We start from the raw sequence: 18,514 nt of genomic DNA, 5'->3' as shown, positions 1-18,514 counted from the left end.
AAATATTCTGATTTCAGCAATCTTTCTTTGGGCTTATAATTGATTAAAATTATTTACGGTATAAATTATTTTATCTATATATTAATACGTGATGCAAAAACTTTGGACCTCTTTTTACGATAATTGCGCGGACGTAGGAGCATAAAATTTGGTACACTTATAGTTTATGTGTAGGAGAAGTGGAGAACGCTAATATTTTTCAAAAATAATGCTTATAAAGTACATTAAATCAATAAATAAAACATTACACACACATGCATAGTATCTGATCGTATTTGACAAAACGTCAAAATCGATAGACATTGCGATGATATTCTCACGTCTCATATGAAAAGAGTTTTATAAAAGAGTTTGAGTTAAATAAAAAATATCCTTCAACGTACGTTAAGTGGTATTGTAAATTAAATCATATATGGTCGAATTTCGGCCACTAGGCGACCACTAGTTATTATAACTGGCAAAAGTTTCAAATACTGCAACCTACATGCGTAATAAAGATGCACAATGAATAGCATGTCATTGGCATTATATTATTGTTATATTTAACCCACACATAGATGGTAATTTTCATACCAACCTTTTTTTAAGGGGGGAAAATCAGGCAATGACTTCTACCGCCTTGGGTGAGGCGAGAGGGAGTGTCAGACTCTTACTGATTAAAAACAACCCCGTTCCTACTACTGCTTTTCCAGAGCTAGAGGCCCAGTAAACTCGCTTGGTAGTCCACTGCTCAGGATTTCATACCAACCCATAGTTACAAAGGAGCTATTAACTAGAGGATATCAGTTACAGAAAGCGTATCTTTATTACTTCATACTTATAAGTATGGGCCGTTCCGTCAAACGAGTACTTATTCTCATCGCCTCGATTAATATTTTTCTTCAACATTTCGTTAGTTTTCTTCTTCGTAGATATTTATTCGGGTTATCTCTCACTGTCAAGAAGTTCTAGATTTTCTCTAGACCAAGTGCTTTTAACTATTTCTTTTGTATTTCAAGTAACAAAAGAATCAGTGTGAAATTGAATGAAAGTAATAACTTCCGTTCCGCTCTAGTTTCTTTTTGAATTTTGTTTCGAAACCATTAAAGTTTTTGATTACAAAAATTAAAAGTTGCTTTCTGGGGCCTTCGTACGACCTTAATTCTCTAATACATTTGTAGGAAAGTGAAAGACGAATTTCTGTCTTTACCTCGATGTAAAAAATACAAATGATCTTCTTTGATAAGGTTAGCACTAACATTTTAACCCATGGTGTGATGGAACGCAGATCTACGCAGGATACCCAGGCGCTTAGTACGAGTTTGTTTTACGTATAACGACATCAAAACGCGTGCGCGTTCGGCACTCTGATTGGTTGGTTCTTTCATCACGCCAATCAGAGCGCTGAAAACGCTCTCGTTTCGTTTTTGGTCGCCGTGAAACAAACTCGTACTAAGGATACAAGAGGTTAATAATTGATGTTTGACAATTTTGTAATTCAATGAAATATTTTTGATATTCACAGAAGTCAGAAGTCATTTAAAAGTAATAATTACTTTGTTCCTTTGAACTGTTATTTATGATATTATAACTTGGTCCTTTGGTTAAAAGCTGTTACGACAACACGAAGTTCGGTTAACAACAATTTAACTTTTAACTACTTGGAAGTTACTGATACAGTATTCTGGATAATCTATGTGTTAACGTTGCCTAAATTAGGTTCGAAATTTGTTTGTCTAGGGTTTGCAACTGTATGTAGAAGTAAATATAAGTTATTTACATGGTCTCTTGTTTAGAATTGTAACTTTTGTATCGTGTATTGTATAAAAGCGGATTTACCAAAGAAGTATACAGAGTGAAAATGAATAAGACCGTTGGTAGAGGACGCCCTAGCCTGCAGGGTGTGTATGGAACGCTCCCAAACGCCGCAAACAATGATGGTAAAAACGAGTTATATTGATATATTAAATCAGGGCCAAATTAAAAGTACTCTTAACCGACCAAAAGATTGATAGCAATCGGCGTTCCATTGTACCCTTTTCTCGTAGGAAACAGGCATGAGGGTGTATGCTTGTTGTATGTTTCCTGAATTTTTTAACAAGCACTCTTTTTAAATATTTCACTTTTATTGTTGATTTTGCACTTAATCTTTACTGATTCTTATAATAAACTAAATTTTACAAAGATAAAGTTTCAAATGTGATTTACTTTACATTGGAAGTCTAACAATTTCTTCAACATGTTAGAATCCTATAAAACCATTGAGCCTTTCTCTCAAAAAATCACAACGTGGCAAAACAGTATCTAGAACGGTCCATACAATTCTCAATCGTCCACCTGTCTCGTAACCTAGCGGACTATCAACGTCCATTTGTACGGCAAATCATTTTGCACAATGTCTGCAGCACAATTTCCAATCTCATTCATGTCATTTTGCTCCTTTCATATCGTTTCGAATAGGTATGCTTTTAGCGCCATTTCATTTGTCCATTTCACTGTATTTTTCAGTTATCTCGGTCCTTACCTGAGAACTTGTAGTTTTGATACTTTTTTGTCTTTCATAAAACATTTTAGTGTGGTCTTCTAGTGTTGGTACTTTTTACTATGTTAGTGATTTGAATAGGTTTGTGATGACTAGAGGTTGTGGTTAGGATCCGGAGCAGGTCTACTAGAAGACCCAGTAGCTCTTACAGGTGCTGAGGGTGGCCACCGGGGTGGTTTTAGTAAGGTAAAAATCTCACACTCCCTAGTCTTTTATCCCTAGAAAGCAAGGCTTCTTTTGAAGGTTTCCCCCCGTCCTCATCAAAGAAAAAAGGGGGAAATGTAAAGGAGAATAAAATTGTAAGGTTTATTATATGTATCGTTGTAAATGTGATCAATTGTATCAAAATGGTGATTCACTTTATTGAATAATAATTTATTTTGCCGTTAAATAATTTTACAATCACTACAGTAGTACACAAAATAATTTAAATAATATAATAATTAATTCCTATTGTTTAATTTTCCTGGTTAAGTAAACATTTTTAAAATGTCACTACTGCATTGATTGTGGTTTTGAATACCTGCCTGAGTCCACGTTCCCTGTACTATCGTCAGTCTACACCGCAACAGCAACGCAGGCGCACGTCAAAGAATTTTGGTCAGCAACAAAGTAAGTGACATTTATTTTACATATTTTGATATGATTGTTGTTATAATGCAATTTGATCAAATAATTATTTGATTAATCAGCGTTTTGTCAGATTTTATCAGTGTTTATATGATAATATAGGATAACGTCACGTGTTTATTGTGTGGGGATAATGATAGAAGTGCATATAGCATTATGTAACACTCATTTTTCAACAGTTATGTTATAAAGTCATCGCCATTCACCTACACGACAGCACTTCCATCCCATGGTGCAACACTATACGTTTCTCACAAAACTTTCTGCCTCGCGCAGCAAAATTGTTGAATGAGCTGTCGTCGGTGGTATTTTCAAACCGATACGACTCTCAAACTTTCAAGAAAAGAACTAGCAACGCACCTGTGACTCCTCTGGTGTTGCGGGTGTCTATGGGTGGCGGTGATCGCTTACCGTCCGGTGATGCCTCTGCTTGCTAGCTCCCTATTCCATAAAAAATAGATCAAAATAAGTTTATAATGTTTAGAAAGTAAATTTTGGAATTGCGTAACAAAAGACATGTTCTTAATTCCTATTGTGAACATTGTTTCAGCATGTCTTATCAAATCAATCAGTTTCGTATCATGGCTCTATTGAGAGCCACAAGGTCCGTTGAGGAAAAAATACAAACGTCATCGGAAGGTACACCTGCAAGTGACTTCTTCGAACTGGACCAAATACTAAATTCAGAGAACGGTGAGGATTTAACTGATCAGGAATCATCAGGTAATCAAAATGTTACGCAACGTCATGCGTGAGCAATCTAGACGCGAAAGCGATGCGGTGCGGCGCAGCAGCAAAAATAACAGCAGCAGCAAAATCTGATGATGTGGCCTATGTGACCAATCGCACGTGGGATGCGGTGAGGCGCGGTGCGACGCGGCAGGAACGCGATCAATTGGCTTTCTTTTTCTTTTTTTTTTTTTCGAGCGGTGAAAATCCTCCAATGACTTCTCCCGCCTAGGGTGAGGTGAGAGGGAGTGTCAGACTCTTACTGACTAAAAACCAATCTGTTCCTTCTCCTGCTTTTCGACCCGGAGCCCCAGTAAACCCGCTAGGTAGTGCGATCAGTTGGCTGGATATATTTGCGCGAACTGGTCGCGAAGCCGTCACGTTCACATGCACGTAGGACATAGCCGCCGCGTCACACCGCATCGCGTTGAATTCGCGTGTCACCGCACCGCTTCGCTTCCGCTTCTAGATCGCTCACTTTGCAAATAGAATTAACACGAGGACATCGTGTTAATTCTATTAAGTTAAAAACCCCAGTGCGTGCTACTGGTGTAGTTTACGATCAATAGTAATTTAATTGACTTAAATAGTAAATACTTTTAAGTATTTTTTTTAAGATTTTTAGTTTAGTTGTAAATATTATGTTCTAGAACTGATTTATATAAAAAAATATGAAACGTTTAAAAAAACATTGTCTTGAACACAGATCTAATAGATTGTTTTATCTTTTCAGGTAAGTTGCACACATGCAGTCACCGTTAGAAGCTGATATTCTAATTGCGAAGGTAATATTATATTTATAAACATTTTTAATATTCCCACAACTGCAATTATCCTGATGATAACATGAAAAGTTTCGTTCTTTAAATATAATCGATCCTTTTATATACACAGGAGTATAATTTCTTTACTACAGGACACACGTACTTACGAATTAAATATTTTTTAAGAATAATCTGTTTAATATCGTATATATTATGCAATCCTTATATAATGTGCGGGAGACGTAAGATGTACGTAACAGGGGTAATTGACAACTTGACTTTATGCAACTGAGGTGAGCCTCAGTTGTATTTATTTCATAGAAGGAGAAAACACAACAAAAATCAGACACAGAAGTGAGCAAGAAGTAAGGAAACGCAGAAAGAATAATAGTATCTAGTCTAATCTAGTACAAACTAAAACTATAGTTTTTAATACTAAATCAATAACTAGATATCCTAAGTAAATCTACGTCTAATGACTAAAACTATACTTTTATAATAAATTATCATAATAGTATTATTGTACTATCACTATAATGACCAAAGCCATAGTTCTTATTTACCGTCCAAAACACGTTTTCAAATGTCAAAAGATCGTAGCAGAATATTTCCTAAAGAATATTGCATATTGCACGTCTTATTTGCATTTGACATGTGAGTTCTGCATATATCTAATTTCCAATCCCTTTGTGGTGTCAGACGGTCTTTATTGCTATATACAGTATAGAGATCACTCATATGACTTAAATGAAACTAGAAGTATTACTAGTCTACACAACCATAATACAACTAAATATTTCAACGAAAACTGAAAATTTAAAAATTGAGATTTTTAAACAAAATAAATAATTAAATTAATCAAGTTTTAAATTCTGTATGAAGACCTTCATGCAAGTTCCTTGACCACAGAAAAGCTGTAATATTGTAGGTTGTCTAGGAATGTTAGGGATATAGGCCGCGGCAGTTGCAATGCCGTATTAATTGTAAAGAGTGTTCAAATTAGCTCAAAGAGAAAAATGCTCTTTTTTGCTTACTTACTGGGCCTGTTTAGCTCATTTTTAGTATATCGTCAGTCAAGATAATAACAAATATAATGTGGTTTAAATTAAGTCATAAGAGGTTTCCCTATATGGTATTAAAGGTTCAAAAAATATTTGATATTTATATCATGTGACGCTAATGTCAATTTGGAGGATATTTTGGTCGTAAAGGATTATAATCTTAGTCGTTACTGAAAAAAAAACTTCTTTATCTTCATTGGGGTTATAAAATTGTCGTTATTGTTTAAATGTGGCACTATAATGGCTTTTTAATGGACATTTCTGAATAATTACACTACGAAATAAATTTTGAAGCATCTTAAACTTCACTTCAGATCAGTCTAAGTATTTTCTATACCATTATTATATCAAATGAAAAATGAAATGATAGCAGCTCAAGTATAATAACATAGCATCATTTTTAATTACTAATGTAATGAATTATATACGAATTTTATTTGATAATGCTGTAAATATAACCCCACACTACAATTTCGTACCTAAGGACCATTTTTCCCAATTAATCCTGAATCATCAACACACAGATTAGCAAGTCTGTGAGACCGTCCAATTTAACTGGGTCCTTATCAGGGGCCCAAGATTAGAGGTTAGATAAGTGGGTGAAAGTTACCTACTTTCCTTTTACGAGAGTCGGAAGGATAGGGGAACGAGGCTCAAGTGATAATGATAGATATCGCAGTCTGAAATATTATCTCTAACTAGGTGATATTGCAATTAGGCGTTCCGAAATTGTAGGGTTTTTTTATAACGTGTATTTTGCTAAAAGGTCTGTACCCTTAGTACGAGTTGGTTTTACGTTGGACCAAATCGACCGCGCTTGGCGTTCTGATTGGCCACTTTCAATGAACCATCCAATAAGAGCGCCTTACGCGGTCTCGTTTCGATCTCGTTCAGCGTAAAGCAAACTCGTACTACGGGTTATCGATCATTTTTATTGTGATCCTGGATATAATGAGAATGAGAAAATACGGTGTCTTTTCTATCTTCAGGAAATAATTGTTTTTTTTTTAATAGTAATGTATAATAACAGGTTATTGTATAGTATGAGTGCAAAATCAATACTGATATAATTGGGAAACTCAAGCATTCCGGGTAGAAATTTCATTAAAATCTATTTAAACACCTATTTACATACGAATCAGACTCGTTTCGATAGGAGGAATAGTAATGTTTCGCCAAATGCGTCAAGAATTAGATAGCGCCACTGTAATCAATCAAGTGACAGTCTAAACTCACCAGGAACCCAAATTCTGTTTGAACACATTTCCCTTATCATATTACAGATCAAAGACAAACTAGGACTTGCTCAAATTAATGCAGACTCAGTTACAATACGCAATCAATAATGTACTTTGACTTGTAATTAATAGAGTTGATTTAGGTTTGGCCTGATGTAAAACCGCAGCTAATATTTGATGGATTGTGAGCAAGAGCTTGGGAGTATCTAAATGGTAATTGATAGGCTTGTTTGATAATTTCCTAGAAATCTATACAATAGTACAAGTCTAACAAAGTAAAACAATATCTGGTAGTGATCATTAAGTAATGTTTAGTAATGAAAGTTTAGGAACAAAGAATTGAAGTTTATAATTAGTTATCTGATAATATACAAACTCATTGTTTTATCAGCTGTCAGTGAAGACGTATCCTAAATATGAATGAAGTCTTTCGATTGTCAGGGAATCGCAAGATTTCATTCACATTACTTCACACAGGTATAAAATTACAAAGATTTTCTTTCTTCAGTAATATAGAAAACTTTCAAGCTATAACTAGTATTTTGTTACGTACCTATAATTGAAACGTATTTAATCGTATCTAACGAGTTTTTTGTGACTCATATACAGATACTGTGATAGTTTTATCTGAAATTACATACATTCTTCTCTGCATAAAGGCTAGTAGCAAAAGTTAATAGAGGAAAATGATGGGAACCCCTGTTGGTTTGGTGGTAATATGACACGTTGACTTACCCCTACGTCAAGACACGAGGATTTCAAACATGGCAATAACTCTTTATCATGTTCCGTTTGGGATTGACAAGAAAATATGAGGGTCAAATGGAGCAATCGTGACAATATTGCCGCCCTTCTTTATCTTGTATGAAATCATAAGACAGTGTAAGTTTGTAAACTGGTGTCCTGTTCTTGCAATAGGTTTTCATGTGAGTCCAAAGTTATGTTTGTGTCAGGAAAACGTTAATGGCATAAATGACCAAATGTACCTTTGTATAACTTTGGTAGGTATACCAAAGTTTAGTTACATCAGAAAAATCATTAAAACAGCGCAAAAAAAGAAAATGAAGCGTACCCGTAATTAAAAAAAAAATAACAATCAATTTATCAACTTCGCTACCAAACTTCGGTAAAGCTATAAAATTGAAAACAAAAACCGTTGACGTTTTAAAACGACTGTTTATAAAACTCGTTTGCGTCGGAAACACTGACGGAAACAGAATAACAACCCTAATTTTCATTAGCGGAAAAATCGGACGGACGAAAAAACGTCCACGTTAATTCTCCGAGGGAATCCGGGAAACGATTAAATTACCACAGAAGGCGAGGAGAGTCGAATGACTGCAATAAAACCATATTATGTTATGACGCTTCCACTCAAATCTTGTCCATTAGACGAAACGAGTGCTCAGCTTTATTAACCAGTTCGCTTTATAATGATTGGAGAGTAGCATTTAAGAGAATGAGGTAAAAGTTGTATTAACTGAGACCTCTGCTAGTTATTCGAAAGGATTATTCCATCCCTCGTTATGACGATAACAATCCGCTTAGAGTAACTCCAGCGGGTTTAATAATCGCAATTATTAAAGCCACGCGCAACAGCAAAGCCGCTTGAAGCGCTTAATGCACTAACCGTTTCCACTCAAAGTTTTACTCTTCAAACTAGTCGAACGAAGATAAAGAATTAAGTAGCAATAATGAGCGTTTTGGGTTTATACGGGCGCAATGCAGTTATAGAAGTAGTTGTAAGGGGGTCGGCGTGAGGCGAAATCGCCAGACGCGCCGATAACGCTTTCGGGAAAGCACGGGTCGGGAAAACGTGAGCTATCTCCGTTACGTAAACGCGTCGCGATTTCGTGTGAGCGGTGTTTTTAAATGCAAGTGTACTTTAGTGAACAACTTGGATAATACTTTATAGTGTTTTTGTGGAATATGTGAAGGTTTGTGCTCAATTTTTTTACGTTACTTTCTAAGTTCGTGGAATTTATATGTAAGTTTTGAAGTAAAAGTTTTCTATGATGCCTCATGGTACTTTTAGATTTTAAGTATTAGGTTAAATAATGTTTTAATAAATTGTTTCAACAATTAGTAAATTATTCGCTTTTCACATATTATTCTTCTATTTTGAATGACTTATTTTTCGATGTTGATTTTTTCGTGGAGCTGAAAAGTATGAAGAATAATTATTGAAGTATAATTTTCATTTAAAACGTATGTGTATAATTTTAACGTGATAATTTATCGTATTTTTTTAAAATAAATACGAATGAAAATATTATAAACATCAGTTTTTTAATAAAATGGACAGCAATTAAATATCGTTATGCGAAACAAGCATTCATGAAAATTTTTATTCATTTATTTTTAATTTTACCTAGGCAAATAAAAATATATAAAAATATTTCTGATGTAAAATCATGTCATATTTTTTAAGTTAAATTAAATATGAGCAAGTCAAATTAATAATTTACATACACACTACCCAAAGTTTGTTTTAATATTATCTTTCACTGTCTAATATTAAAGGAATTATTTATAAGTTAACGTCCCTTCATGCCCTACATTTAGGGCACATCCGTGATTATCAATCATGATGGGTTTTCAGCACGGCACATGAATTTATAAGGGTAAAATTTCTTCTTGAATTCAGGTCATATTATATGTAAATAACATGAAATGTATTAGTGTAACTGCAGATCAAAATAACGTAATATTTTAGGTGACAATAAATAAATAGAATTAAAGCAAATTTTCCTCTTGTAACATTTATCCTATGAATAATTTTATTTAAATTTACATTTATTGCATAGTAATGTTTATTTGTGTACGAGGTAAAAGTATACGGATATTTTTGAATATTATATTAATTAGGGATAGTGAAGAACCTGATAGGCATAAAGATGAAAAAAAGTAATACTAAAAAAATATTCATTTTTTGTCAATTCGTCGTCATTTTGTTCATCAATTACGCTGAAACTGCTGAACGGATTTTGATGAAATTTGGTACACAGATAGATTATGAGCTGTCTTGGGTGATATGCTTTTTAACCCACGGGAATGCGGGCGAAGCCGCTGGCAGAAGCTAGTATTTTATTAAATTTAATTACATTAGTGTGGAATATGGAGTTCTAAAAATTTTACGTTCCGTTTTTACGTTTCTGCCAGTGAATAAAAACTTGATTTGATTCAATTGATGTTTTTATTGCCAGTATTTTCACTGAGATTTTCTTGCATTTCACAAAGTTGAGTCTACGCTTATATGGATAAGCAGATTTATATAAGAGACACGTAAATATAACCCATAATTATTATTGCCAATCCAAAATTTTCATAGTTAGTCTTGATAAAAAAATATGCCAACAAGGACCGAAATCACAAAACTTCGTATCCTATCACTCAATACACATTTTAATATTAATGCTGTTCAAATAGTAAACAAAAGAACTGAACCACAACAACAACCGCTATACATCACTCTCGCAAATAAACAACCTATTAACAAAATATGGTAATACATTATAATCGTAGGACAATAACGCAACCGCCATATTTAATACAAAACACTACATTTCCATAAAAACCTACATAAACATTGCTGAACGTAATAACTTCTTCAAATATGGAAATAATCGTATTTGCGAGGCTCTGAGCATTTGCGAGATTCGCTCTGTGGAATTCTATTAACTGGTCAAATTCTTCTATTCGGCTGTTGTTCACATTCTAATGTCATATTACTTTGGATCTTACATTTTTTGGCGACAATGGAATATGTAAAGGACCATTTTAATGAAAGTCGTATTGTATTTCTTCGAGACTAGCTTATGCCCGTGGCTTCGTTCGCGTTCTAGTAGGATAAAAAGTAGCATACGTGTTATCCCAGCCTATATGATCTCCTGTTCCAAATTTCATCCCGATCCGTTTAGCTGTTTTAAAGTGAATGAGTAATAAATACACATAAACAACAAAAAAATTAAACATTTATAATATTAGATAGATTAGATTAAGGCAAAGCAAAATACATTAATCACCATTCTCACTCTGCTAGTGGACATTATAAGATCTGAATATAGTAAAGGACTATACAATTAACAGAAACCTTACAGTAAACCCTTCAGATAAGACTGATTTAAGTTGCAAATTGATTCATCTCTACGGCCAGAGAGACGTAGCCCTTCGAGAATTAATAACATGACATTACGTTATATTACTTAATTGGAACTGTGCCTAGTAAATGGCACCTCTATTATTCACTAGTCAAGTCATATTCGATAAGTTAGCGAGACCAATGTCGTGAGTAATAAATGAAACCGTTTAAAATTGAGTGGGCTATATACCAAGATCGAGATTCTATTCTTTAATTTTGTTCTAGATGGACTCTTCTTATGCTATAGTTTACTCTTGAATCTCAATACTATATGTTTTGAGTAACCATGGTCCTTAATTCTTAAAATAATTATGATCTATCTAAAACAATTTAAAGGTACGAAATTACATTTAATTACTGTGTAATAGTTTTTTTATCAGTAAATATTATATACTAGAAATTACTGCCTATTTAACTAAATTTAACCCAATTAATAATTAAAGATCCAAAGCCTAAACAAGAATTACTAGTAGAGAGTCTGATAAAATTAAACTACCTACAGTTTATTTCCCCACAATAATAAAAATTGAACGCAATAAATTGCATTAAAAATAAATAATAATCTTCATAGTAAATTTCGTATAATTACACAAATAAAGAAACATTTATAATTTTCTCTAATTGCGTAATATTCGTCAATATATAAGTTTGCTTAGGATTTGGCTGAAGAGAGTTTTCTGTCTGGAGGACATCGATCACTGTCGAGTGACAGGTACAAGGAAGGCGTGATGGATTGATCAGTTTCGTCTCATCCCAGGCCTTGTAATCGCAAATTATTTTTATGTTTCTCGGAACAGTCTTTTTGATGAGGGTATACCATCAAAATAAACGATCATCTACAACGTATAAGCAGAAATATTAAAGCTGGTCCTTTTTCGGATAAAAAGACCCGAATTTGTTTATTAACTACAGATTATGTCACACAAATATTGTTTTAGAATCGTAGGTGTGTTGAACAATTTTATTATTGGCCATTTTGATAAAAATGTTCACTATATTAGTAATAGTGAAGTTCTATATTTTTTTAAAGTAATTGTACAAGAGATTAATGGATGACATAGCACAAAAACAGAAGACAAAAAACAAAGATAATTTAATAAAAATACAAACATAAGCAACAACCAAGGTTTCTTGCTAGATAAGTCGTTTCATTCTATTAAAATAAAAATACTTTAAAAAAATACTTTTACACTGTTAAGTCTTTTTTCAATACTATTTAAAGGCAAAGAGGCGGAAATAAATTTTATTAGCCAAAATATTTTTCGTTTATTTGGGTGCTTTTAAATGAACGAAGTTTTTGTTATGAGATTGTTACAATTTTCTTACTTCGAAAATGTACGCGAGCATTTGTGTTGAAGTGCAATAATAATTTATTATGCATTGGACTCTACGATCAATCTCCGTTATTGTACTATAACACTATATCTAAGTCCCAAATTCCTACAGACGTCGGAGCTTCCTGCCTACCGCTGCATTGAATGCACTCAGACTATTCACAGCGAGCCGGCCATATCAAACCCGGCTCGGCTCCATGCAATAAATTCAGAAGCACTACAAAACGTATACTTTTCAACGTAATATTTCAATATATCTTTCAAAATACCTTTTTTCTGTGATCGTAAATTTTGCGTGATGAATAACTCCCCTGTAGTGTTTTGGACGAATTCATAAATTGAAGCTGAAAATACCATTTTACAAATGGTATTTGATTGTTCGCGATATTCTTTGTCAGTCAAAGTTTTCGTAACAATAGCAGTTACTTTACGCCTGTGGGCTTGAGTCTAGGTAGTATTTTGTAATATTTTTCCTCCAATTTTGTCACGTAGGAACAGCTCTTTGAAACAATTCTCTTGTGTATAAAAGAAAGTGTAGGTAGGTTTTTTTATCTTGTAAATTGAACGGAATCTTTTACAATCTTCATGAGAGACAATAATTTACATTTTATTTGCACGTTAATATAAAATAAGACTTTGTTCATTGCCTCGGTTTTATATCGGGCAAATCAAGCAGTTGCCCGGGGGACTCAAATTCGATTCACCGCCAAAGCCTACGCTCCCTTCAATATACTTACATATTATTTGTTCTTGTATATATGGACACAATTTGGTCTCGATTTCATTTTCTTATCAAAGCTGTAAATATCTAAGATGTGTGACTTTAAAAAGAAGTTTAATAAAATTATTCACAAAATTTTACGTTCGTACGTACCTTCTCAAAACTTGACATAACTTGACCTGAGACACTAATGAAAGAAATCAATTATATATGACCTATTTTCTAATCCCTAGTTAGTCCTAGTTTACATAAGGAATTTATTTCTTTGTTTTAACATTTAACACGTTACAATCAAGTGGTCTAATCTTGATAACTTCGTTAACAGCGTTCGTGTTTACTAATACCTTTAATTTTATTATATCTTTTTTGACGTTTCAATAGCGTGATTGAGTTAAATAAGAAATCAAAGGCAGCGTTTAGGGGGGGAAGCTAAACCAATCAAATTCAAACAACAAACAAAACAAGTAATTAAACGTAACTATAATTACAAAAAAATATTTTTAAAAGTATATATTTATATAAGACTTTCTATAGGAAAGTAGTTTTCCTTGGTAATTTCATGATTGTTTTGTGACACCACCACCACAGTTTTGTGAAAATGATCTGTCGTCAGCGTCGTATTTCTGAACTGAGACAACCCTCGAAGCTTAAAGAAAAGAGCGTATTTCTTTTTAAGTAACGCACTAGTGTCTTCTCTGATGTTGCGAATGTCTACGAGCGACGTTGATCGCTTACCACCAGGTGATCTGACTGCTTGTTTTCCTTTTATTCCCTAAAAAAATATTTAAATATGATTAAGAACTGAGAGCAGGTAAAACTGTTTAAATATGATTAAGAATTAAGAACTGAGAGCAGGCACTCTGATACTATAGAAATAGTTCACATGGTATAAGCGTACTTCCCCACAAGCAGTCACGAGGCACCCGCTATACACTGGCGCTTGAACACAAATATCCCAAAACATAAACACTTCATGTTTTCTCTATTTCCACATAAATTAGACTAAAGACACATATTAAGCATTAACTAGCTAAAACACAACAAACTAATCTATTTAGAAACTGTTTTCAAAAACTGTACGATTCAAACGAAAACAGACACCAGAAATGACTCTGTAGTATTTGTAGGAAACAGACGTGAAAATAGTGATATAAATAACTATAAATCTCACCTAACCGAAGCTCATAAAGTTTACAAATCGAAATTCTCAAGTCAAATCCGTTCAACCGAATCGAGATTTACAGCTCGACCGATATTTTTAGATGGCGCAAACGGATTTTAAAACGGATTCAACACGACTGCTGAATATATTTTTTATTGATGTCCGATGCATTGGATTGCAACTCTATACTATTGTAATAAAGTTCATTTATTAGTGTGATTGTAATAATGATCAGATCACTATTTATGTTAAGATTGCTTTATTGATAAATTAACATTATTTTAGTATAACACAAGATTTAATTGCCAGTTACTCTTGTAATGAAAAAATTTGCAGATAGCCATTCATACATATTGCAAAATTCTGGATAAATAACATACACAATATACACATGGATTACTAAACAAAACCAGCTGTAAACAGCCAACAGTTTCTGATGACGGTAGGGACTGAAAGTAATTCGGATATATGTAGGCCAGGGAAAGAAACTGGGCTAGAATCAACGATACCGCAAAGGTCTCGTCGCAAAGCATTAACGATGCATGACCAGCATGAGTCGACACTAAAACCTAGTTACAATTTGTCCATGTATTGTGGAGTATGACATCATTTTGTATTGAAAGCAAATGTGTAGATGAATGCGTTTTTGCTCGAGTGGTCTTATGCATGACTATGGAGGTTGAGATTTTGATTCTCAAGTTCTTAGGGAAAGTATGGAGATAAAGTGCAATGTATCTAAAATTACAAGAATGGCCATTTTTATTTTATCAGAAGTGAATAATACTTAGTTTAACACGAAGCAAAACGTTAGAAAGCCAAATTTTATTCTTAACATTTAATAACAAGGCACTTAATATTAACTAAATTGCAAGTTGTTTATGTGAAAAGTTTTAATTGTTATTATTCTAATGCAATAAATAAGTCAAAATTATATTCTCCGTGTAAATAATGATCTCGAATACAATTAGTACGCTGTAGGACGCCTGGATGAGTTTCTTGCAGATCATCAATCAAGTACTAAAACTAATCTAAATAAACATCTTTTGATTGATTAACCAAGTTGCATTATTTGAAAAGATGATGAATTGACTTTTTGAGATGAACAATATTTAGATATCTATGCAAATATTTTTGAATGTGACAATTATTTAATATAAGATAACCGCAATTGATGGATTGATTGTCATTTTACTCGAACAAAAAACTTGGAAAATTTTGTAAAATTCTTCTTCTCTTCTGAAACTAAAACTAACATGGCTAAAGAAAACAAAATCACTTAACACACTTTATAAGTCCAAAACGACGAAAGCGTACTAAAAATATGAAAAGAATAAAGTGCATAACTATAAAACTGAGTGCACATAAAATTAAAATAACCAAGAGCCTGTCTATGGTATACTTTATACCCAGTTGCAGAAGCCAATTTTATGAAACCTATGGATTTTGGCACACGTATGGCAAAACTTTGAGTTCTGCATGAATAGATTCCCAACGACCCAAATCACTTGGTACTTGAATAAACTTGGTAGTCAGATGAGATCGTTTTGGTGAAGGCCGGATGAGCGAAATAGGTAATAACTACGTACAATGTGCTATTTACAAAAGCTTTGCTAAATCAAATGCTTTATTTATATAAATATATGGAACAAGATAAGTTTTGGTTGTTGCAAAAGTGGTCTTATGTTGAGTAGTTAAGGTTCAAATGTTTTGGGTATTTTTTCTGTATTATCATTGGATTAGGTCCCTTGCGATGAAATGCTTAGGCTGTGGCGTTGTTTGAAAGCCGCGGTTGTTGGTTTATACTGTTTATTGTAAGGCCTAAGGATACCAAAATGACCAATCATATTTCTTCAGTTCCAATTTTATATTGATCTATCAGACAGCTAGTCTAGTTATGACTACATATTTTTGGAACACCTTTTCTTGTTCAAATATCTGAACATTGACTGAAATCTGTTCATCCAAACAGCAAACTCAAATCTACATCGATTCAGCATAAACACTTCAAAAGTAGGGATTACAGATAGACAATCTAATATAGATCTGTCAGTCTTGGCACTCACCGTCTATGTACCTACTGAGGCATGTGGTTTGCCAGCACAGTTCATGTTTGATGCAAACGGTTGGTAATTCCGTAGTCTCTCTATTTACACAAACTACTTGGGTAGCTACCAACACTCGTAGGGATCTTGACATTAAATTAACTTGGGAGCAAAAAACACTGTGGTCTTACCAACGAGGAATAAGCGAAAAAAGACCACAAATAATTTTGAATTTGATTTAGAATAAAAAATAAAGTAAAAGGCAAAAATTGTGTCACATTTCGTATGGTAGTTGGTTCGTATGTGCTTGTTTATATGCATTTTTGTATTATTCTATTTTTATTTGGCTGTGCTCGGCCACGGTTTTCCAATTAAACTTGTTCTCATTGTTAGGTTTGCCAAACGAATAAACGTAGTCAATTCGGTAAAGGTAAATAAATGTTTTCGAACTCAACTTTGAGCAATGTTTTCTTCAAAAACAATCTATAAATATGAAGATTGGAAACTTCTTGGTATTTACATTTTCGCCATTCATTACAATTACAATCTGAAATTCCAATTCCAAAAGTATTTATTTTGTTACTACACAATATAATGATAAACTGCCAAATACGTTGAAAGCAATTTTCACGTCGTCATAAATAAAAAATAACTCAAATCTTTTTACTACTCCCTAATCTTTGAAGCTCTCAAGTTTTATTTTCATTCGCTATATTTTTTCAGGCAATTACTGTCCCTAAAGTACCTTAAATATGCCAATCACTTTCAAGAATTTTAAAACCTTGTTTATTAGCCTTATAACTTGATTATAAACGTTATACCTGATAGCACTGAAAATGCTTCACATTATATGAACGAAGAATTTATTGCAATCCATTTTAGAGACTATAAAATCCGTAGCTTTATCTGTGATGAAGCGTATAATATCAAGGTCCGTCATAAAGGAATTCTTTTACTCCAAGAAGAGGTATAAAGTGCGCAAAAATGGTGACATGACTTACATTCGTTTTATGAGGGGCTCTAGAACGGTCTTAGAAAACCCTACACTGTTTTGTCGACGACTTACTTTTAAGATATTTATTTCTTCACTTATGTACTTATGTACATAAGTGAAGAAACACATATACCGTTTGTTTGAGTAAAGTGCAGTCGGTACTAAAATATTGTAACGATTTATTTATATCGAAAGTGAAAATATTAACAGCTACATCAAACTGCTTTCGAGATGCTTTTATGACTTGCGAAAGATGGCATAAAGTCTGAAGGACCAAGCGATTTATATTTTGGTCCTTTGCATCACAATGTTCATTTTTATTTTTGGACTGAACAACGACTTTAATTATAATTAATTTTAAAGATAAATAAATAGATAACTGCCTTAAAATGTCAACCAATTACATTTTTAATCAGTAAAACTACGCTAAAGATCAACTCAATTGTGATAGGTGTACATTGAAAATTCAATTAGCAGTTGAACGTAATTTAAAAAATAACGGTTGAAAGCTCCACCTAATAGCCGTGCGTGCAGACTGAAGCGAATTTATAAATGAATTTTAAATATACAAAACGAGAGTTATGATTTTTAAATGAATACCTTTAAAAAGTTGTGACGTTGCGTTGTGCCATGAAAAAATTATAAGTCTAATGTTAGGAGCATCAATAGCAATGTCGACTCTTAACTTTATTTTTAGCCCTTAGATCTTAGTCCTTAGTCCTATTCTTAAATAACGTTGAGAATCGACTCTAATAAATATTTACTATAATATACTGTAAAATTATGTAATAAATGTTTATTATGCCTCTTATAACATAGAAAAAACTCTAAAGACTCACGGCAGGTGCGATAAAAGGTTCATGCACAAAGTCAACTTTTTCCTTCTTTAAACCAGGCTTTACACAAATTATTACATCTACACGAAATCAAAAGATTGGGAAACCCATATTTAATGTCAGAATCACAGTTAATAAACTTTCTTCAACGTTAAATCTGTAAACGAATCCAAAATGTGACATAATTAATCCGAGATGTCAGACCTTTATCGCGGGGGAAAAATTTTAGAGCAAAATGTAAACGTTATTACAAATTATGACAGCGAGGCACTGCTTATCTTTTATACAGACGAGCCCAGTGATCCCAGCTTATCTACATACACAATTTGTTCCTAAAATAC

The 18,514-nt window shown here is 33.2% G+C and overlaps 1 protein-coding gene across 15 annotated transcripts in view; it reads left to right on the top strand.

Annotated features, from left to right (window-relative positions):
* The window catches only part of LOC118273360 (dual specificity calcium/calmodulin-dependent 3',5'-cyclic nucleotide phosphodiesterase 1), a 531,383-nt gene that overhangs the window by 256,001 nt on the left and 256,868 nt on the right, over positions 1 to 18,514 (top strand). For 3 of the 15 annotated variants that reach the window (XM_035590284.2, XM_035590282.2, XM_050693878.1), the window contains exon 1: positions 8,606 to 8,880. The exons of 5 other annotated variants lie outside the window; for them this stretch is intronic. The gene's annotated coding sequence lies outside the window, so the exon portion shown is untranslated. Of the gene's footprint in view, positions 1 to 8,600; positions 8,881 to 18,514 lie in introns of those variants that run through there. 7 more of the 15 variants (XM_035590277.2, XM_035590276.2, XM_035590275.2 and 4 more) reach the window with 6 other exon arrangements.

Source organism: Spodoptera frugiperda, chromosome 1 (assembly GCF_023101765.2).
Source record: "Spodoptera frugiperda isolate SF20-4 chromosome 1, AGI-APGP_CSIRO_Sfru_2.0, whole genome shotgun sequence".
Classification (NCBI taxonomy): Eukaryota; Metazoa; Arthropoda; class Insecta; order Lepidoptera; family Noctuidae; genus Spodoptera; species Spodoptera frugiperda.
This window is presented reverse-complemented; position numbering and strand designations above follow the sequence as displayed.